We start from the raw sequence: 23,665 nt of genomic DNA on the forward strand, positions 1-23,665 counted from the left end.
ATTAATTCAATTATCACAAATTCACTTATAGAGGAATAAGTACTCTCCAGCATATCAAAACTTTTTGAGCTCAATATAAAAAATCAATTACTATTGTTTCTTTCAGAAAATCATCTGGTTTCATCAAAGCAGCTTGATACCAATTATATCGAAACACTGAAATATTTTTATAAGATTTCAGTGAGCATCTTGTTACTGCTCTCGACTGCAAAATTCCAAGATGCGGATTAAATTCATAGATTTCTCGAGAGCCTTTGACTGTGTGGATCATGATCTATTGATTCTAAAAATGATAAATTCGGATGATAAAATTATCATGACGTATACTGAAAACCAAAATCGGACAGATTCAATTAAAATGAGCTAAATTATTGGGTATTCAATAATGGCAATATCCCTCTATATTAACCTTATAAATTGTATTTATCCTGCTAGTATATTTAATCACTTGAAGTATTATATAAAAAATACAAATAGTCCTGTCAAATAGTCAAATAGAAAATACTACCAGATATGTTAATGATCTTTTTCTCTAACGATGTCCAGTCATATCTTTCATTTTTACGTACAGATCAGTGATGAAAAAAAAACCTTGAAACAACATGTTGACAAATTAATGGGAGGTGTTAATACTTTTGATGTACGACGGCGTATAAACATTAAGCTATTTTTAACTCGGTTTTATTAAGCAATAAGGTTCGTGAAACTAGTTTTTGTGAATGTTTCGTATAGAAATAATTTTTAATTTCGTATTGCTCAAATGAAGTTGTGGTATGCGAATGTATTTTATTAACGTGGTGTCCAATGAACCGCTTCAATTGGACATTCAACAGTTAAAAATAGTGTTGGTCCCAGAAAAGTTTTCGTTGACCGAGACGCATACAAAAACTTATCGTTTCTCAATGTTTTATGAAAAAACTATGGGCATGAGACCTTCTGGAGTAATAAAATCGAAATCTTGAATCATTATCGAAATTGGAGAACTGAGGTGGTATGAAAATCTGACATTTTGAATTTGAATCTAAAAGTCAAATCTTCATTTCGACACAAACTGTCGAAATTGATGTTTTAAGAAACCCACAAAATATTCAAAGTTGGTTACCGATATAACCATTTTTTAAAAGTGAATTGTATTCATATCAAGATGCATTGGTAAGTCTTTTGATCTCTTTTAGATGAAAACAAATTGGCAGAAAACAATGGCTATTTAATGATATGAGTCTTGAAAGTAAGGTTTTATTTTGTGAGTTTTATTTTTTACGAACAAAATGAAACCTTACATAATATGAGATTGTATAAACTTTATAAATTTTGCAATATGTATTGGCATAAATTATTTCATTATTGAGCCCTGATGATGGATTTAATAAAGTCCGAAACGTTTGGAGGTTAATGATTTGCCTGTGTTTGTAGTTTTTTTTTCAATTTTTGTCATTTTCAAACTTCCTTTTCCGTATCTCATATCTCAAGTAATATTTATATGGAACATTTTGAAATCGATTATGATTCTGTTGAAAGTCACCAAAATGATCCAAAATTATTTGACAGTTACTGGAGTAGTAGAAAGTCAAAAACTTTGTTTTCCAAAAATTAATCACTCTTTAAAAAAAGAAACCCTTCAATTCGTATTTGAAAACTCTTGTGAGAAATTTATCGAGTAAGTTTGAAAATGAAACGAACTATATTTCTTAACGGACGCAGATTTTTTACCTCCGAAACATTAAGATTAGGTATTTATAAAATTCTCAGGTCTTGTTTTTGACATGCAAAATTATCAATTACGATAAGTTATTGATAACCGGCACGTTTTTCTTCATGAAAAGTGCTTTGAATTCCCGCAGAAACTCATTGTAGAAGGTGGAATTCCTGAAGAGATTAATGAAAAGTCAGATTCATATAATGAAGAGCTCTTTCATTAGGATAATCTAGAAAGTACCATTAAAATTATAAAAAATATTTTTGATGAAAAAAATCAACAACAGCTTTTTTTAACACGCTTTCATCAGCTTCACCTGTATGTATGTATGTTTGTTTGTTTGTAACTCCAGAATTCTTGACATTATTACTTGGTCTATTCGCGGGCAGATGGCGCTGTACGTAACCTTCCTTAATATAATTCGAACTCACTTTACATGTTATTATTCATTTGAAAAAAGTATATTTTTATTATTATTTTTTCATCACGTTTCATCAAGTTTAAATAAAATAAATATAGTTTAAAAAGACTAAAAAACACGCATTTATAGCATAGGAAACTAAAAAATTAAAAATAGATATAGTTTTAAAAAGACTAAAAAACACGCTTTTAAAGAACATCGAACTGAAAATTTAAAAATAAAAAAATAAGCTTAAAACAATGATGAATGAAAAATATTACTATTATTGTGAAAAAATCGTGGGCGCTTTGAGCCATATTTTTTATATATCAAGCGCCCGTCGCTTTTTTCACAATAATACAAGTATTTTTCGTTCGTTATTGTTTCAAGCTTATTTTTTTCAAATATTTCTAGCTTTTTAGTTCGATGTTCTTCAAGAGCATGTTTCTTAGTTTTTTTAAAGTATATTTATATTCATGTATTCATTTTTATATACAATTCATTTGAATCGTCTTTAATTTTTTTATTTTCTCTTGCGACTTGCATCTATTGGTAACTACAGTATCATTATTTTATAAATATTTAAATGATTTAGAAACATTGGCGACACTCCCTTGTTAAAATGCGTCTGTGGCAGAGAATTCTGATTATTTTCACCACAAGACTGAGTCACCGCAATCTCGATTTCCTTTGAAACCAGACTTGTAATCAGGCAAATAACCGTCATTCTTGACAAGCGAGTTAATTCCTAGTATTCGATTTTGTGTTTCTTGTTTAATGTTATCTGCCATCATTGGTAGTGCGTATTCTTCAGATGACAAGAAACGTGACATTTTCTGAATAAAAACTGAATAAACCGAGTTTTCTTTCACAACAGGCTCCAACTAAAAGTGTTTTGATTACGTTAGACGAAAACACACACACAGCCGTCCTGACGAATATTTTCAATTTTCTTTAATTTCCTTGCATAAATATCTTTCGGATATAATTCAATATCCAGCGTGGTATTAGCCAGGGAAGTAGTTGTTTTCCGACAGACGTTTACCAGAGTCTACTATGTAGGTAGTTGGGAGAGATTAATATTTCGAAACATTTATTTTCTCATTCCTTGTATTAATACAGCAACAAGTTTTCAAAATTAGAATTTTCAAACTGTTTAGGTTTACGAAACAAATCTGCTTCGTACTTAATGATAATAATAATAAATATGCTTTATTGTCCAAAGAAAAACTCTTATTGACGAAGCTTTGGTGAACATTTTGTGAAAAAACATAGTCAAGTGCATGAAATCAGAATATAAACTAGTAGATTAATAAAAAATATCTAGAATCCTACCATAAAAATAAAAATTTTGAATGTCACATTTTCTGAAAAACATTGGTTATATTGGTTATATACAATATAAATGCAATATAAACAAAATAACACACATATATATATATATATATATATTATATATATATATATATATATATATATATATATATATATATATATATATATATATGGTCGTGCTGTCATCCTCTAGGCCCTACTCTATCTGCTCTATCTGCAGATATGAAATGGTCGAAATCAATAAGTCTTCTGATTGTATGAATAAGAAAACTGACATTGATAATCTCAGCAGTATATACAGTAACTTACTGGAACTACATCAAAAACATAATAATAATGAAAATTGTATCAATCAATAACTCTTTCTTTAGAAACAAAATTTATGAAATCATCATACCCATTAAAAATGACATTTATGTGAAGGAGTTAAATTTTTTATTATAAAACAACGATAAAAATAAAATAAAAACAACAATAAAAATTAATTGGGGCTCCGGGGCGACTTCATTGATTCCAGTGGCGCATTTGCTTTTTCAGCTGCAGAAAAACCCGGAAAAACCTGCAGCACCACATCATCTGAAGATCTTGATCCAACAATGTCCTCTCTCTTATAAAACAAAATGTAGGGTGTCTCCAGAGGCTCCAATAAATTCAATGCACCGCCAGAACACTTCGTGACACGACTATCGTCAAACTTAAACCAGTCCGTTTCTTCTTTGACCAAGGCGTAATAATGACCAGATTCAACGCCAGAACCACAGTGAACAATGACTGCATGAATATTATAATAGTGGTCTGCTAGGTTGAAATGTTCATCTATTTCGATACTTCCAAAGAGTTTCTTGCTTCCGTTAGAGGTGAGTCTTGTTTGAAAATCATCAGTGTTATTATTAGATTGACTGGAGCCTCAGCTATACTTGTTTCCTTATAACGGTCAGTTAGTTTGGCGCATGTTTGACAATACAGTCGATCATCACTTGTTAAAAATTCCATTTTCAGATGATTTAACAATAAGCTTTGCACGGACTGGTTATTAGTCGTATTAGGAAAAGCTAGGTGAAGTTCCAGAAATTCACATGAGTTTTCGGTACTTCTTAAACATTTACCACAAAGTAAACCAGTGAAGATTTTTCCAGTGAACCCACAAAAAATCCTATACATGTATAACTTTCTCGTCAATTTATGTGTTCAATTTATTGTTTTTCGCTCATTTTTACTGTAAGTATGATTTGTAATATTATTCAATGGCGAAAATATTCACAACTCATTAAATTGTAGGCCCTGAAGAAGTTTCCCATTAGAAGCGAAAGCTTGGCAAAGTAAAGCAGAGTTTGATTTTTGATTTTTTGACTGAGAGGCCCTGTTAATCTATTTTACCGTACATTTCTCCAGTCGATAAGATTATCCACTTTATATATATATATATATATATATATATATATATATATATATATATATATATATATATATATATATATATATATATATATATATATACATATACATACACATATACATACAAACACATACAAAAATAAAAAAATAATGTATAAAAACAAATGTGTATAAAATATGATTAAAAGATTAAAAGGTATCGTCATAAAATTCTTGAAAACTATAATAGGGCCTCTCGTTTTAGCTGCAGTTAGTCCTAGTTCGTTAGAAGTTATTTTCACAGCATAACATCCAGATGTTTGTTAAGAGATAGTAAGTGGTCCGCAAATTTCAACTTATTATCAATTATTGACCCAAGAAATTTGTTGCATGACGTGTTCTCAATCACATTCGAATTCGAAGCTAGAGGAATGTTATCAAGAATGCAATTAAACGATAAAACTTTGGTTTTAAGACATTGAAAGCTAATAAATTTGCCTTACATCAATCTGAAAGTTTGGAAAAATCAGAGCAAATGGCATTATATACATCATTAGTGTTGGTATTGCGCCATAATATTGTACTGTCGTCGGCGAATAAAGTAAATTTATCCTCTATATCAATGGTAATCAAGTCATTGATATAGAGTAGAAATAGGGTAGGTCCGAGTACTGAGCCTTATGGTACTCCGTTAGATATGTTAGATAATATGCAAACCATTTATGAGTAATATCCTCATACCATAGGGATAAAGTTTCCTGAGCAGAATTTCGTGATTAACACAGTCAACTGCTTTAGAGAAATCGCAAAAGGCTGCTGCTGTAATCTCCCGTCTATTAATGTTACTATACACTTCATATAAAAATGAAAATATGGCATCATGAGTATTTTTGTTTGACTGAAATCCAAATTGTTTGGAGCTTATTATATTACCGAAGTTCAAATGCTCTGTTAAACGTATTTTTACCAGTTGTTCAATAATTTTTGCTAACGACGGAATAAGAGAAATTGGGCGATAGTTCGAAGGATTCTCTAGATCACCACCTTTGTAAAGTGGGATTACGATAGAAGTTTTCAAGAACTTATTAGGTACGGTTTAAATTTCACTAACACCCAATTTCTTAACAACGTTTATTTGAAAACCCTTTGATACTCAGAAAATTCGTTTGAGAAAACGAACAAATGAATGAAACGACTATTTCTTAAAGAATGTATCACCCTGTAGTTTGAAAGACCTTTTGGAAATATGTTCAAATAGTTTTTTTTTGTCAAAATGGACCCAAAAATAACCTACTCACATATTAACACGTTATTAAGAAACATCATGTATTGTATTTATATTGACATAGTTGCTAATATCAATAGTTTTTGGTTAATGAAAAACGAAATGAAAATATATTGAAACTATTTCAGTTGTGAAAAACTTAAAAACAGACTCTTGAAAGAAAACAATAAATTTCAAATTAATTTAAATCCATCAATTTATTACATGACACAATTTATATGATATCAAAAACGTTTTATTGTGGGATTACTTGAAGACTGGCTATGAATCAAATCATCTAAAGGAACAATTCGTTCAGGCCAGTCTTAACTCCCTCCACTGTAGGTTAATGGGATGACTCCCACGAGAAAACAACTACTCCCCTGGCTAATACTACGAAGGGCGCTGGATTCTATCTGTCAGGTGTCAGTGCAGTATTCTTCAATGAAGTTATTCCTGCATATACTGTTGGCGATACAACTCGCAATAGATTTTCAATTACTGGAACACACTTGCAGAGCGGTTTCGGGCTGTTTGGCCACTCAGTGTAAGGTAGTGTCTATCATCAACATAAAGTCGATGATTTCCGATAATTTAAAAAAAGAATTTCTTCAGAGTGCCATTCCTCGAACTAGGTTGAAGCGGACAATAAACAACAGGTTTGTCATCGTTCCATCTGCCTGTGAACGAGGTAAACAACCGCATATCCGAAATTTGCCTAATTCCTTGTATAAGGAAAAAAACTTTTCACGCATAGTAAGTGGTCTCTTCATTTTCTATTAAAAAATGTTATCGCTTTTAAGTTTATTGCATCCATTAAGATAACATTAATTAAAATCACGTGGTTATCGAAATTCGATGAAATACACTCAAAACTTATTGCAATAATCTCAAAACTTATTTCATGTTGAGGTATTGATAATAAGGTAAGCAAAAACCATAGCAATGTTCTTGTTGGATAGTATCCTTTGAAAAAATGTAAATTTCAGTGGCAACGTTAGTTTAAAGCTTGAGCAAATGATGGACATATTAGATAACAATGTCATCCAATTAGATGACGTTATGTTTTTTGTGATGAGTTTTGCATTACATTTTAGTTATTGAGTATATTTTATCGAATTTCGGTAACCACATGATTTTAATTTATTTTATCTTTATTGTTGCAATACACTTGAAAGCAATAACATTTTTGAATAGAGAATGAAGAGATCTTTCAAACGATATATCACAAACCTATACTTCCCATTTAAAGGATTGGGAGTTGTACCTGTCATTTCAAGGGGGTTAAAAGTAGGGGTGGCATTTTTGAGTTGAAGAATGTCTAATTATAATTTAACATGTACAATAACCGAAATAATGAATTTATTCAGTTTGGCTTTTACACACTGTATACATATACATACATCAACAACAAAACAAGTTAAACAAAAGCTTACCGTTACAAAAACAATTTTCACCTGTGGTAGAAGTCCATTATATCTCAAAGTGGAGTGCAGTAGATTTGCGAAGAATCAAAACTCAAAAGTCGTCTCCATATTTTATTATCACCCTCAGATGTTAGAACGGTAAAACCATCGATCAGTACATGTTTCAAACCTATATAAGTCCATCATCAGCTAATTATTTGAAATTCTACAAAGAAAGAAGAACAACATAATATTTGATACAAGTATAAAATACTTACATGGAGAAGAAAATATTTTATAATGGAGAAAAAAGAAAGTCACATATAACTAATGAATAAGTGGTCACAATGACATGTTAATATTTTTTCATTATTATTTATATCATATCTGATGGTGATAATAAGTTGTGGAGACGACCTTGAATTTGTATTCTTCACAAAAAACAATTTTGATGTCATCCTCAGTGCCAAACCTATATCCAATTGAAATTTTTTAAATTATCCTTAGGTAACAATTATGTATTATAGGAATTGTACTCACCTAAGTTGAGTAATATTCTTCAATCCATGACAGACATTAAATTTATATCGTTTTTTTTTTTGTTACAGGTAAGCCATGGGGTATATCCAGTCCTGAGCACATCAAAATGATTGCGATCAGATGTTTGTGGAAACCATTCTCGTAGATTGATTTGGTAAGGACTCGTGTAGCGTGGTATACAGAGTGGAGGAAAAGAAACTCGAAATGGCGGAATTTTTGTTGAATCACATAATCTATGGAATCCACTCTTGATTTAATTAAATTAATTAATGAAATATAGGTATTCATAACGTATTCTGGTTGACCGTAAAACTTCAGTCTCCATCAGTTTGACAATGGAAATGTTCAAAATACTTTTTGGGGCTTCATGATTTCCTTAAAAGTTCTAAAAAAATCCCCGAAACAAACCTGGATCTTGTTTGGACTGTTATCAATTTGATATTCAATTTTCATACTATATATTACTTTTGACATACGATTGTTCTGTTCTGATTTTGTTTACGTATACTCGCTAAAATTACTTGCAAACATTCTGGCCGTTAGGCCATTACAATCCTCAAATTTAATAAATATGTTACATTGTCTATTATTACATTTTTCTGGAGAAAGATTAGTAAGGTAAAAGGATCAATTTTTTCTTTAAAAAAACAATTTTTTTTTGCCGACGTTTCGAATTCAACTGAATTCTTCTTTAGGTCTCTGTAATAATGAATTTTCATAATCATACCTTCCACAAACCTTATACGATTATTATCGTTTCAATTTCACAAGAAAAAATGAGTTCTTAATTAATTTACTCACAAAAAAGTAGTTTCTCTGTGTGGATTATATTACTGTTTCAAAAATCATCAGACATATTAGATATATTAAAAAAATAAAGAACAATCATATTTCCGAGACCAACACCAACACAAAACGACATGAAACAAACGAATGGCTTCATCTGTGATTCTGATAGATAATGTCTGTTTTTTAATCAATGACAGAAAGAAAAAGAATGAAACAATGGTAAATTATTTAGGTAGTTTACGTATCAAATTGAAATATGTAGTATTAAGGTCATTGACATCTCTTCTAGAGTTAACACTATCGCATTTGAGGATATGTATCATTTCGCTCAAAAGTCTTTTGGATAAATTTGGTTGAACATCTAGAATAGTTGGATAATCAAAATCAAAAATGTGTTCATATTTTTTTTCATGTTCAACAAAAGCTGTAGAGTTTTTCATATTCAGTTTCTTAGAAACTATCATGTGTTCTGAAACTCGTGTTTTAAGATAACGTCCGGTTTGACCAACATATCATTTGTGAGAGCTTCCACAGTTCAATTTGTACACTATATTGGATCGTATTTCTTGTGGTGTTTTTGTTTTTTGTTTCGAGAAAAAATGCTTTCCAACTGTATTCTCAATTTGTTCCTGATATTGTATTTTGTTATTAATAATCGTGGATACAACTTCATATCGATATTTTCGATAGGGTTTCTTCTTCGTTCGTTTTTTTAAAACAAAACTTTTGTACGTCTTGGTTTTTTATTTTTCTTGCCAATTACTGGGGTCTTGATTTATCTTGGGATCCTTCAAAGTCATAAAATCAAGACTAGGCTGCCAAAATAGAACGTTACAGCGATTATTTCCTTCAAACTGGAGTTCATATTGACGTCTATAGGCAAAAATGCCATGATATTGGTTTTTTGGATATTCAGGGATGCATCATGATTTGAACAGTAATCATGAAATAGCTGGGCCTTATTGTTTGCACGCACTATAAATTTCTGCTATTTGCGTTTTTTTTACAGATGTTAGTATCACCTGCATATGATAGTTGAAGATCAGACATTGTTTCTATGCAAGTGAGGTCGTTTAGAAACACTATAAGTAAAAGTGGACCAAGACCTGATCCCCGTGGCACCCCTTGAGATACGATCCAAATATCAGATGTGTTTTCGTCTTGTCTCCTTCCTTCAAGATATGAAATTAGCCAATTTTCAGCTATTCCTATTACTCTTACTGTTTTCAATACATCAAAGAATAGTTTATGATCATCGGAAGCTCTGTATACATTTATGTCCTTATAGGACGAAACTGCAGTAAAGTTAGTTACAAATAAAAGTGGTAAAAAACATAGAAAGTTTCAATTCTCTTTTCTTCATTATTATTTCCTACCACGTAGTAACGGCTACATCCACCAATTTATAGTATTTTTTAGTTTTCAGAACACTTGTACACTTATAAATCAGTTGAAAACATCCAGACATCTTTTTTGTTGCAGACTTTTGTTGTACATCATGTGAATCCTATAAAAGAAAATTTTTCCGGCGTTATCAATAAAGCGTTTTCCCATTTCCCGACATTCTTCAGGTTTCGCATTTATCTTATCCTTCCGATAGACCGCCAAGAGTTCGTTAAGGAAACGACCATCGAGGAGCTCATTATACTCGATTTAAATTCGACTAGTCTAGGAAAGGTAAAACCGTGTATGAAACGGAGAGAAAAGCCAGGAATGTAATTTATAGGGTCAAAGGTAGGATCGTCGGCTATTTTTGAGAAACGTTCGCCTATTTGAGTAATCGCGTTGTTCAGATTCCGGCTTAGATATGCAGCCTGCAAGAGATCCGGAAGGGATTTGCTTTCTCGGATCTGTCGGGAGAGTTGAAATAAAAGCAATTTGAACGTCTGTCCTGGAACGGGTTTTGTACCGAGAAATGCTTTTTGCGGATGCGGCTTATCTGAAATTTCCGTGATAGGAGAACGATGAATTTGATGTTTCTTCAACTAGGGTTCGTACCCTGATAGGAAGACGTTTTCCATCTGAAAGCAGACGAAAGCAATAAGGTTGTGATACTAGATAACACTATTACATAGGTACATACATATACATAAATACATACATACATTTATCCATCCTCACAAACATTCACATTTCTAATATTCGTTCATACGAAACAACTACTGTGTATGAAAATTATAATGGAGAACTTTATACAAGTGTAGAAGGGCAAACTTTTTAGTTTACCTCGATGAGTTACTGCGTAAAAATCAAAGTATTTTTCACAAAAAAAATCTTCTATTTATCAGTAACTTGTCGTATTTAACAATTTTGCCTATCAAAAAAATTGTTAAGAAGTAATACTTATCTATTACATTACAAACAGCTTCACAAATTCAACAACATCCAACTAAACAATTACCGACTTCAACCGACACCCTTCACAACTAACGTTATACCTTACATTCCAAGACTATCTGAAAAAATAAGACGAATTGGAAATAGGTATGATGTTAGAACTACTTTCAAAACAAAAAATACACTGAGATCTATACTCACACATACAAAACCCAATAACACTGAAGAAAACACAAAAAACTGCATTCACGATATACTTTGTTCTTGTGGTAAAAGTTACATTGGTGAAACCTCGAGACCATTGAAAGTGCGTGAGAATGAACATCGAGATTCCAAAAAAAATAGACAATTGACAGGATCAAAATGATCAGAACACATTTCAAAATCAGACGGTGAACATTGGGTGGAATGAAAAAGGACAAGAATGATAACCAATGAGCCTCATTCTAAGAGACGTAAGCTAAAAGAATCGGCGTATATTCTCATGTCTGGAGAGAATTGTATCTCGAATAGCTCGTTAGAAATAGACCGTACTTGGCTACCCATCTTGAAAAAAACTTTGGATAGTGGCGAAATGGCAACAGATTGATATCGGAGAGTACCTTGTATCACATCGAATGTTTCAGTTGTCAACCAACAACATTGACATAATTTTATATTTGAAAACTTCTTTGACATCTGTCGAAGAAGTAAAGAAATAAACTATCAAAAAAGGAATAATTGCGAATATAATCGAATTTTTTATCCATTTCTGAAGACGGAGGCAGATTTTGGCATCCGAAACGTAAAAGATAAGTATTATTTCTTAACAATTTTTTTGATAGGCAAAATTTTTAAATACGACAAGTTACTGGTAAATAGAAGATTTTTCTTTGTGAAAAATACTTTGATTTTTACGCAGTAACTTATCGGGGTAAACTGAAAAGTTTGCCCTTCTCCATTATAATTTTTATATTTTTCAGATTGTGGAAGGTAACAAATACCCAAAAAAAGGTCGATAAAAAACTGATTTTTCCTCCACAAAAAATGACTTTCGTTGAACTACTGTGATATCGAAACATGTCGTGATATATTTTTTTTACAAAGTAAAGTCAGATCGTGAGGTGTAGTTTTTGAAACAAGGAAACTGCTTCAAGTGAATCATACATAAGTAATCCCCCCTCTAATGTTACTAAGAACCATCCCGAAAATAAAATTCCATCCGGTGAATGAAAGCTTTCCCCGAACGTGAACCACCCTTCTTGCTTTTAAAAACACCGAATTCATCTAGTTTTCCGCACCGTTTTCCCTCGAGAACCTCACGGAGAGTACACACACTTTTGCTAAAACCGCATTCGTTCGAGAGAAATAGGTCTTGGCGATGTCAGGCTCCGCTCATTCATTTTTCAGACTTGATTGCATCATAAATTCTGTCACGAGTTTCTCGAATGCCGCGAGGAGATAATTTTCTCGTCCTTGCTACTCGTTAGAGGTGCTTTATTACTTGATAAAGAAAAATGCAATAAAAACTCGAGATATTCATCGGCCATTTAACATTTTCTACCTTCTGCCGTCGCGTCGTAAAGATGGGGATTTCGTTCGGAGGTAATTGGGGAGCTGCGATCGCTTGTTTGATTTTGTTTTATTCAGTTGTTCATCACAAATTGGGATGCACACAGAAAGTAGGGGGTGAGGGGTGAGGGATACCCCCACTGAGTTTAGATGAGAGAACACATGAAAGTTTAACTTTTGCTAATGTTTTGTTGAGTTTTTACGGAAGCGACAGAACAATCTCATTGAATTGAAGGGGTTATATTTTTAGGAATGATTAATTTTTGGGAAAGAGGGCTTTTGGCTTTCTACTACTCCATCTTGATACAAAAAAAGGATGAGGGAATCTTCCAAAGAAAGAATTTTTTCTAATATATGATGGAATCGGCCGATACTTGATGAAAATCCATAACTAACGTATTCCAAAAACACTTTATTGTGAGATTTTCATTAAATTGTTTTACAAAAACGCAACACGTGTTTCGCCATACAATGGCTTCATCTGGCGTGTCTTTCAACTAATTCTACACATTCAATACTAAATATATATAGTTTATGGAGTACCTGAAATCAAAGTACCTGTAAACGAAGTACCTGAATTTTAAGTAGCTGATATTTTACCTGAGTTTCTAATGAATTAAATTACCTGCACTTATGTTCCATTTTCATATTTGAAAAAATATATTCAGTAACGGAGAGTTATTGAGTTCTAATTGATCATTCACTAAATTACTCGAATTCCTGAATCTATTGATTTCTAAACATTCTAGAAGATTAAGTTTCAAACTCTTCTCTTCTAAATGTAACACCTCGTACTCATGATTGAACTCATGTCCTTCTGCTAAAAGATGGTTTGCAAATGTGGAATTGGTCTTTCTATTTACAAAACTACTCCTATGTTCTTTAATTCGTTGGAAAAATGTTCTTCCTGTTTGGCCAATATACAGTTTTGGACAAGAGCCACAAGTCAGCTTATATACTCCTGATCTATAACAGGTATAACAGGTAATTTAATTCGTTAGAAACTCAGGTAAAATATCAGCTACTTAAAATTCAGGTACTTCGTTTAAAGGTACTTTGATTTCAGGTACTCCATAAACTATATATATATATTTAGTATTGAATGTGTAGAATTAGTTGAAAGACACGCCAGATGAAGCCATTGTATGGCGAAACACGTGTTGCGTTTTTGTAAAACAATTTAGTGAAAATCTCACAATAAAGTGTTTTTGGAATACGTTAGAATTTTTTCTTTCGTGTAATTCAATGTTTTTATGAAAGTAGCTGTTTCAGGAGGACTTTCTTTCAGTTTGTGTCTGAAAGTTACTTCTTTGCATGATCTACACATCCATGTATAAAGTTACTCATTTTCAAATTGATTACTTCCTTCCTTTCTTTTGAAGATGGAGTAGTAGAAAGCCAATAAGATTCCTCTTGGCTGGGATTGAATCAAATAGGTGAATGAATATCATTACGATGTCATCGATGACATAAGTAGATCAAGCTTATTCCGTGACATTAAAAAATCGTAATTCATGAATGAAGTGTGTGTATTTTCCATAATGTTATCCAATTTGGTACTGAAGAGCCTTAGGGCAAGTGTCTTGAGGCGAAACATCGATGTATACCAGTGAGGATGACAGTGTTCCATGTAAGTGCAGTTTGTTTCCATTCATTTGAAGTAGAACTCATGTGAATGATATGTGATTTTTATTCCACAACGAATGTTTGAAATACAAACTGAGTAGAGAAAAGTATCTTCTGTATAATTCAGTGTTCATATAGAAGTATTTGTTTTGAAAGAATTTTTTCTTTCGTGTAATTCAATGTTTATATGAAAGTAGCTGTTTCAGGAGGACTTTCTTTCAGTTTGTGTCTGAAAGTTACTTTTTTGCATGATCTGTACATCCATGTATAGAGTTAGTTATTTTCAAATCTCATTGCTTTTACTCTAATTCTTGATAGTGAAAAGTGATTAATGCTCATTATAAATACATTGATGGATGTAGCCGTTACTACGTGGTAGGAAATCATAATGAAGGAAAAAAATGGAACTTTCTGTTTTTTTCCACTTTTATTTGTAGGTAACCTTACTGCAGTTTCGTCCTATAAGGACATTTTCTATGCTATGCTAATTTGCAAACCAGTGAGTAAACTAAATCCATTTGATTATTTAACAGGTTGCACCCGCAATGTTTAACCTTGTGAATTTCCAAGGATTCTAAATAATTGAGTTTGTAACCCTTCCTTGCATAGTGCAAAATTTCCGATTCGATTTACGTAATTACATCAATGATGCGTTGAAAAGAGAGAAAAAAGCGTACATACAGTACGTTCTAAATAAAAACAAAAATAACAGTAGAATGATATGGAAAACATTTTCTAATTGGGGTATTACTACAAAGTCTGTCCAGCAAAATACTTATTTACCTGAGAAGCTACAAAATCCAGAAGAAATCAACGATTATTTCCTGAATGTCTCAGGTAACACTTCAATAAACAATGATACTTTCGCTTTCTATAACAGTAATAAATTGAATCACGAATTCAAGTTCTCTTTTGCTGAAATAACATGCGAAGACATCCTTAATGCTGTTAGAGATGTCAAATCCAATGCCTTAGGAATAGATGACATAAATATTAGGATGATTTCTCTTGTTATTCCTTTTTGTGTCAATGAAATCAAACATATCTTCAACGAATCTCTTGATCAGGGTGTGTTTCCCGACATATGGAAAATGGCAAATGTCATACCCATTCCAAAAAAAAGTTCGCCTTCCTCTCTCAATGAATTACGTCCAATAAATATTTTGCCTGCTTTTTCCAAAATATTTGAAAAAATTATCTCCAATCAAATAAAATATTTTTTGGAAAGTCATAGAATTCTTCCTGATGTACAATCAGGGTTTCGACGGAAACATGGAACTCAAACCGCTCTCTTGAAGGTGATTGATGACATTGGGAAAGCCAGGGATAAATCATATATCTCACTCTTGGTTTTACTCGATCAAAGCAAAGCCTTCGATTTGGTTAATCACAACTTATTACTTACCAAACTCAAGTATATCGGCTTTGACAATTCAACACTGAATTGGATGTCTAGTTACCTCACTGGTCGAGCTCAGAGAGTGAAACTTGATCAAAATATGTTATGCTCCTCTTTTAGGGAAACCTGTTCGGGTGTTCCTCAGGGGAGTATTCTTGGCCCTCTTATGTTCTCGATTTTTATTTTCGATTATCCTTCTTTTATAACTAATTGTCATGTTCATCTATATGCAGATGACTTTCAGTTATATTTATCTTTTAAACCCGACGATATAGAAAATGGCATTACATTCATAAATGAGGATCTTCAAAATACTTCAATCTACTCAAATAATCATGGGTTGAAAATTAATCCCACTAAAACAGTCGCCCTATGCTTAGGATCTCAAGCACAAATCACTTATGTACAAAGAAACCATACGCTTGCCTTAGATAACTCTGAAATAAATTGGGTGGATTCTGCAAGAAAATTAGGTGTCATTGTAGATAACACTTTGACTTTCGATGACCATGTGAGAAGTACATGTAAAACTTCGTTTTTCAAGCTAAAAAACTTGTACAAATTTAAATTTCAACTTTCCTCTGACACGAAACTCAAATTGGTCAAATCACTAATTTACCCTCATACTGATTATTGTTGCATGGTGTATTACAACTTCTTACCAGAATATAATAAAATGAAATTGCAACGTTTACAGAATACATGCATGCGATTCGTTTGTTGCATACCGTATAGAGAACATGTTACGCCTTACATAATGAATATGAAAGAGTTGAACGTTAAAGCTAGGGTAAAATATTTCACTTGTTTATTCTTGTATAATTTGTTGAAAACCAAAATTCCTTTTTACTTGTTTCGTTCATTAAACAGACGGTCTGACATTCATACAGTAAATGTAAGAACCGATTCCTTCTGTGTTCCTCAGCACCTAACTACAAAATTTGAAGGTTGTTTCTCATGTTTTGCTCCTTATAACCTGAACAATATTCTGTCATTACTTAATAATTCGTTTAACCTCTTCAAAAGAGAATTAAAATTAAAATTGATGAATACTTAGATTTGATATATTTATTTATTTATGTATTTATTATTCCTATTATATTATATTATTTTATTTCCTATTATATTGTGAAACATCTTCTCCATCTGAATATGATATGTATAATGTCTGTTTATGTATTAATACTCTGTTACATCATAATCTTCATTGTAATAAAAAAAAAATCCACTTTGAAATGTGTATGTATATGATGTAGTATATATATATATATATGATCATCTATAGTTATATCCCTCTATATGAGGGATATCTGTGTTGTATTTGTATTTTATTTTAGTTTATAATATATCATATTGTATTACACATGTCAGTTATGGGAAGGGTGGAAGACAGCCTCCGGCTAACCCGATTCCCTTTGTGTCTAAAATGTATTTTTTATGCACAATAAATGTATTATTATTATTATTATTATTATATTTAGATTCGGAAACTTTTGGTTGCATGTCACGGAATGGTTTGAAAATGTCGAATCATTTTTTTTCTAGTCTGAAGGACTTTTCATGTTCAGTATTTCATTTTTGTAAATTTCGACCATATTGTCCCACATAAACACTATTTCACTCAAGCTCATAAACTCCAGATTTCTCCAACTTGTCCACTTTATCTTTGCCATTGAAAAGGAAATCAGATAACCTGGCATGTGGTCCATCATTATGGCCTATCTGTGTAATTATATCAATTTCCCTAGCTAGATTCTTAGCAGACAAAGGCAGTGAGAATGCTCTGTGCAACATTGAATTGTAGGCTGCTAATTTATGACTGTCTGGACGGAAAGAATCGCTTGGGATGGTGATGTCTTTATAGCTATGTTTTCTGAAAACATTGAACTCAAATTTATTCTGATTGTGAGTAATGGTCAGGACTACGAAATTTATCTGTTTCTCTATCTGCATTTCGAGTGTGAACTGAATGTTGCTATAGACATCATTCATGAATGCCATAAATTGGTCCAGCTGTCGTGTAACCTCTGAAACAGGCGAGAATATCGTCTACATATCCGTACCAAAATTGAATATGTTCGTTATCCAGGTAGGAATTGAATGTAGTGGTCTCCAAACTGTTCATAAATATGTCTGCTAAAAGTGGACTAAGGGGTGAGCCCATCGGTAAACAACAAATTTCATAAACAGGATTCAGGTTTTCCTTGCATAGCGAAGTTTTGCGCTATGCAAGGAAGGGTTACAATTATTTAGAATCCTTGGAAAACCACAGCTGGCATTGTGCCGGTTTTGTTAGTGTAAAATAGAAATGAAAACGTCATACTTGAAAAAAAATCAACTTGCTATTTCGTATTCAAGCATGCTGGTCAGATCTCACATCACTGTGTTTGATTAATTTTTACTACAATATATTTTCTAAACTATCGCCATTTGTTCAACCCAAGTTATGTCTTTTCCAATTCATAACATTATAAAATCGCTCGGAATTTCACTTTTTTCGAACGAACTTCATTTTCTTGACTCCCTAGGGATAAACCAAAATATTTCATTCGCATACTGAATCACTACACACTGTATTAATTTCCAATCATGTCGAAGCGTATCGTGTTCCACGAATTTTCCGGAGAAAAATCTTCACACATACGCACAAAGCGGATCAGTAAATAACAACACGCGTTGATTGGATACAGAACAATATACACGATCGTTTCACAGAAACTCCATTAAAACACGGCATCGATACAACGTCATATATTACGTTTCGCCTGTACCAATTCAGCGCCAGTATAAATTATCCGAAAAATCTGGAGGTAAAAACGAGTTTCTATTTCAGTCATTGTATTTTTAAGATACTCGTATGTGGACAAAGACTGAAGAGCGAAGTGTCCAGTTTTTTAAAGACAAAACACAAGCACTACAGGAAAATCCTTAATGCGCTCTCAGAGCGGTGCCTGTGCGAAAGGAGCGATTCACATTCGATTTGAATCGCTGGAGATTAAATCCATTTGCAAAGAAGTTCTCAGAAAGTTTATCCCACATAAACGCAGTTTTCCAGATGAAAGAGGTTTTAAACAGTGAAGTGGGAGGTGTACTGAGTTGAACCTCAAAACGATGAGCAGCCACAGTCCGTCGCGTATTTCTGATATGTACCGCTCTTGGTGGAATCAAATGAGCCAAATCGCTTGAACACTTCCCGTGAAAGTATCTGTAGAAGAGAGACAAATCTCCAATCTTTCTTCGATGTTCCAGGCTATCAAGGTTGCACGTGATGTTCGGGTCTGCAATCAGCCGGATGGCTCTTTTCTGGATGGAATCCAGCAACTTCTGGGTATATTTGGCGGTAGTGCTCCATACATGAGAACAATACTCCAGAGAAGGTCTGATCTGAGCTTTACAAAAAAGCATAAAGGGTTGCTGAGGTTTGTACAATTTTCTGGTTCGGAATAGTGTTCCAAGCTTTTGAGAAGCAGCCTTTGCAATTCCAGCTACATGATTGTGCCAAGATATATTGGTGTCCATTTTAACCCCTAACAAACTTATGGAAGCTGAAAATAACTCATTATATCATAGTCACCAACCAAGAAAGTATGATGCAAGCTGTCTAGACTCACGTAGCCTTACATATTATCTATTGTCAGACCAATGATCAGTTATGGTGCAATTTCCTGGTGGCCGAAGGCTTCACAGAAAACGGCCCAGGCGAAGCTCTCTGGCTTACAGACAGACTTGTCTGGCCATCACTACCACACCATCAGCGACCATGGAAATCCTTCTAGATCTACCTCCTCTCCACATTTTTCTGGAAAGAGAGGCTAGATGGACTGCATACAGACTTGTGCACATTGCCAATTGCACAAATCAATTCAATGCAGAGTGCAACAGACTGTTGGTTGACAATAAAAGTCACAGCATTCTGGAAATGACCTCTGATTGTATGCCTCCAACTGTCAACTACGAACTGTCTAATAAAGTACTGTTCCCGAGTAGAGAGGACTGGATCCTCCAGGAGAAGGAACTATTAAAAGCAGATAGTTGTTGGTTCGCAGATGGATCAAAAACACCTTCTGGTTCTGGTGCAGATGTTTTCAGTCGCAGACCCAGGACAGAGATATCAACCTGCCTAGGAACCTATGCGACTGTATTTCAAGCAGAATGTTACGCTATTGAATTGTGTGTGGAGAGATTGGAAGAATCCAACCTCATAAACAAGTCTATAAACATATTCTCGGACAGTCAAGCGGCGTTGGAAGCTCTTGGTTTCTACCGAGCAACGTCTAAATTGGTACCAAATTGCCAAAAACGACTCTCCTCGATAGGAAGACTCAACAGATTGTCTCTGGTCTGGATTCCTGGCCATACTGGCCTGGAAGGCAATGAGGTTGCTGCCTCCCTTGCAAAGGAGCGTGCTGTAAGCAGCTTAATCGGACCGGAACCTTTCATTGTCATCGCTTTAGGCTTTGTCAAACAAATATTGAACATCTGGATGGCAAGGAGATTTATGGACATCTGGCAGAATTTTCCAGGATTGGCTCAATCCAAGACGTTTATTCACCCTTCGAAGCTTGATACCAAACAGTTGTTGGACTATAGTAGGGATGAACTACGATATCTAACAGGCCTTCTTACAGGTCACTGTCATTTGAATCATCATATGCAGAGACTCGGACTGTCGGAAGACAATGTGTGTTGCCACTGTTTGAAAAATGTTGGAACAGCAGAGCATGCACTTTGTACCTGCTCCGCTGGGGATCGAATCAGGTTTTTAGAGTTCGGCAGAGCTATACTCTCATCATCAGACCTGTAAGGCCACTCACCATACAAACTAATCAGCTTCGTTAAGAAGCTGGATTTATTTGGTAGAGTGTGAATAGGTGTAAGCCACAACAAACCCTTGCGGGTTGCGGTGGATGGTCGAATAGACCCACTCACTTTGGACCTAACCCTAAACGTTCTATGCTGATGCCGACAAAGAACCGTTTTCCTGAGGTACGAAAAATCACTCACTAGCAGTGCTAGTAGTTCGCTAGGGACAAACACTGCCTAATCCTCATATAAACATATGATAAAGTATAATTAAAAAATAATGTTTTCAACAGAAGAAGATCCTGGTTCAAAACTGGAGCAAAACTAAAATTTGAAACTGTAAAAGATAACAATGTTGTAACATTGAAACGTTGGATTGCATGCCGTAATTTAAAAGTAACTGGAAAAAAAAGTGAATCAATAGACAGGTTAGTATACAGACTCTAGTAAAAGAGTAGCGGTAGATTCAAACTTTAATAAAAGAAATTTAAAATAATTATGAATTTCAGATTTATTTCCGAGTGAAATATGAATCAAATATAGAGGGTAGGTAATGAAATAAATTTAATTGAATATAATAATAGTATATTATGCAACGATCATGTAATGATGGTTATTAAGACACGAGCATTAACCGGGATACGAAACGAGCCGAAGGCGAGTTTCGTATGGTATATGCGAGTGTATTAATAACCATTACATGAGAGTTGCATACGCTATTTTTTCTAAACCCGATAAATAATGAAAAACTATAAAAATAATTATAAAATAAAGAAAGAAATGAAAAACAATGACAATAAAAAGATTCGAACCGGCGTATTGCAAAGCCATCAAGATCGAAGTCAACTCCTTAGCTCGCTACGCTACGAGGTACCTTAATAAGTTTTGCGAAATTAATAAAATATATCATGCATATGTCAAATAGAAAAAGTAATTATGACAAAATAAGTATTTAAAAATATAATGTTACGTAGATATGTACTTACTTTTATAAATAAGTATATTTTATCGGGTGCTTCGTCGATAAACGTTTTTAATTGTTCAGGTGAAAATATTTTTGATTTTTTTCCAACATATCCTTCGGACTTTCGCCTTAATAAAGCTTGTAGCTTCTTATATTCTGGAATGTCTATATTATGGTTGATGTTTATCAACGATTTTATTATTGAGTAATGTGTCCATATACTAGATGATTTCATAGTTTCCATCAATTCTTGAAAATAGGCAATCAAAACATTTTCCGAGAATGTCGAAATATTATTTGTATTTCTCCAGTCCATAAACCGTTGATATAGTTTTTCGTACACTTTCTTAGATTTTTGGGGTAAAAGATTTTTTGTTGCATTTTCTGCTTTCTCCAATATGTGTGGAGAAGCCGATGGTATTCCTTCTATATCGCTGTTTTCAGACATTTTGATAATATAGGTAGGTAATATGAAAACTGATTTTGACAAATAAAGCAATTAGTTACTTAGGTTAGAATCTAGGACAAACAAAGGAACAGGATTCTTGATTGAAAAATTATGGGTTTCTATTGGTTGATAATCTGTATCGTTATGAAAAATCTGTATCATAATGGATATCATTATGAAACGGATTATGGTCATATAAGTGTATTGTTAGAGTACGGGTGTAGAAAAAATAATATAATATAATAAACGATTGAGGTTATATCTCATTCTAATCAATGGTGATTAACTATGAACAATTTACTATTCATTTCATGTTCAGAGCATACATACGATTATTTATTTATTTTTTGCACTGTTAAATCCACTCGCTTCGAAGCATGTATCCATTTCTCAGATCAAACCTCATTAATATGAGGTTCTATAAATGGTATAAAAAACACGTTTTCTTCCGGATATCGATTATCTGACGTACAATTCGTAAAACAGCAATGCTTTGTTGGCATTATACTAGCACAAAATAATTTTTTATATCAGATTTATATTTTTAAATAATAAATTAATATTACGTAAATAACACTGTTTTACATGTGAATATTTTGTTTGTCTACTACTAGTGCTGCCTCTCGTGACACTTTTGCTGTACTATTCTCAGGAAAAAGGCTCATTGTATCGGTAACATTTTGAAGAAAATTGAAAAATCGAGCACACTCGCAAAATCGCTGGTTTCAAAACTGAAAACATAATCATAATCACCAACCAAGAAAGTATGATGCAAGCTGTCTAGACTCACGTAGCCTTACATATTATTTATTTTATTTCACGTAATTCTCGATCTTTTCCACACTGCAATTGTATTGATAAGCGAGCAGCAGATAAAGCTGCTGATACACGCGATTTGGTAAACACTTGTTCGGTGTTTTCCAACTCGCATATGGTTTCTAAATATAAACAGTTGGAGAACATTAGAGTTCGAAAGAAATGAAGGTTTCATGATGATTCATGCCGAGCGAGAGTACCAGTTCAATGAATGTGGTTTTTATGTAGACTGGTTGGTTTTTTAAAAAAAATGTATTGGGCGGTGTCGTATTACAATCACTGGTTCACATATACGTCATTAGATACATGAATGGATGGGACCAAGTGTTTCGAGACGAGATATTTCATTTCTTACTTTCTTCAGGACAGTGAATTGTCTACAGCTGCTCTTGGAAACAATATTTTTGGTATGACAGTATTGAATTTGATTGTATGATTAACAAAAAAATCGTCAAATATGTTTGTCATGATGATTAATGTACTGAAATGAGGGAAGATCCATTTTTACGAGGGTGGTCTGAAAAGTTTGCGACCTCAACATGAAGGTGGCAGCACTTGTAAATAAAAGCTAGTAAATTTCGTTGTTCATCTATTGCCAGTTTTAGCCAAAGTTTCAGCCATTCTGGACGCGCAGCTGTTAAGTTTGCGTTCATAAGGTTTGTTTTTGACTATTTTGCGTACAGTTGAGAAAGGAATTTCGAATCTGATGTTGCTTGTAATAGTTTGTTTCCCTCGAAACCAAACAACTTGATATCTATAGTCCGTTCATAATTTGTCGATAGCACAAAATGAGGGCCCAAGTCATAAAACGGTCGTAAAACTCGTAAAATCATAGGCGGAGGTTCCTGAGGTGTTTATTCATTAAATATAAAGCTTCAGTTCATATTCGAAACTTGCCTTGAAATGGTGAAGTTGTT

At 33.2% G+C, this 23,665-nt stretch overlaps 1 protein-coding gene and 1 long non-coding RNA gene across 3 annotated transcripts in view; both read left to right on the top strand.

The window, feature by feature from the left end:
- The window catches only part of LOC111514652 (Krueppel-like factor 7), a 401,142-nt gene that overhangs the window by 122,820 nt on the left and 254,657 nt on the right, over positions 1–23,665 (top strand). The gene's annotated exons all lie outside the window — the stretch shown is intronic.
- Positions 34–8,290, top strand: LOC141481675 (uncharacterized). Its single transcript, XR_012465099.1, has 2 exons — positions 34–1,152; positions 8,084–8,290. It is a non-coding gene; the product is annotated as an uncharacterized lncRNA (long non-coding RNA).

This window comes from Leptinotarsa decemlineata, unplaced genomic scaffold, assembly GCF_025532065.1.
Source record: "Leptinotarsa decemlineata unplaced genomic scaffold, Ldec_3_MD MMD2_P_RNA_scaffold_12, whole genome shotgun sequence".
NCBI classification, from domain to species: domain Eukaryota; kingdom Metazoa; phylum Arthropoda; class Insecta; order Coleoptera; family Chrysomelidae; genus Leptinotarsa; species Leptinotarsa decemlineata.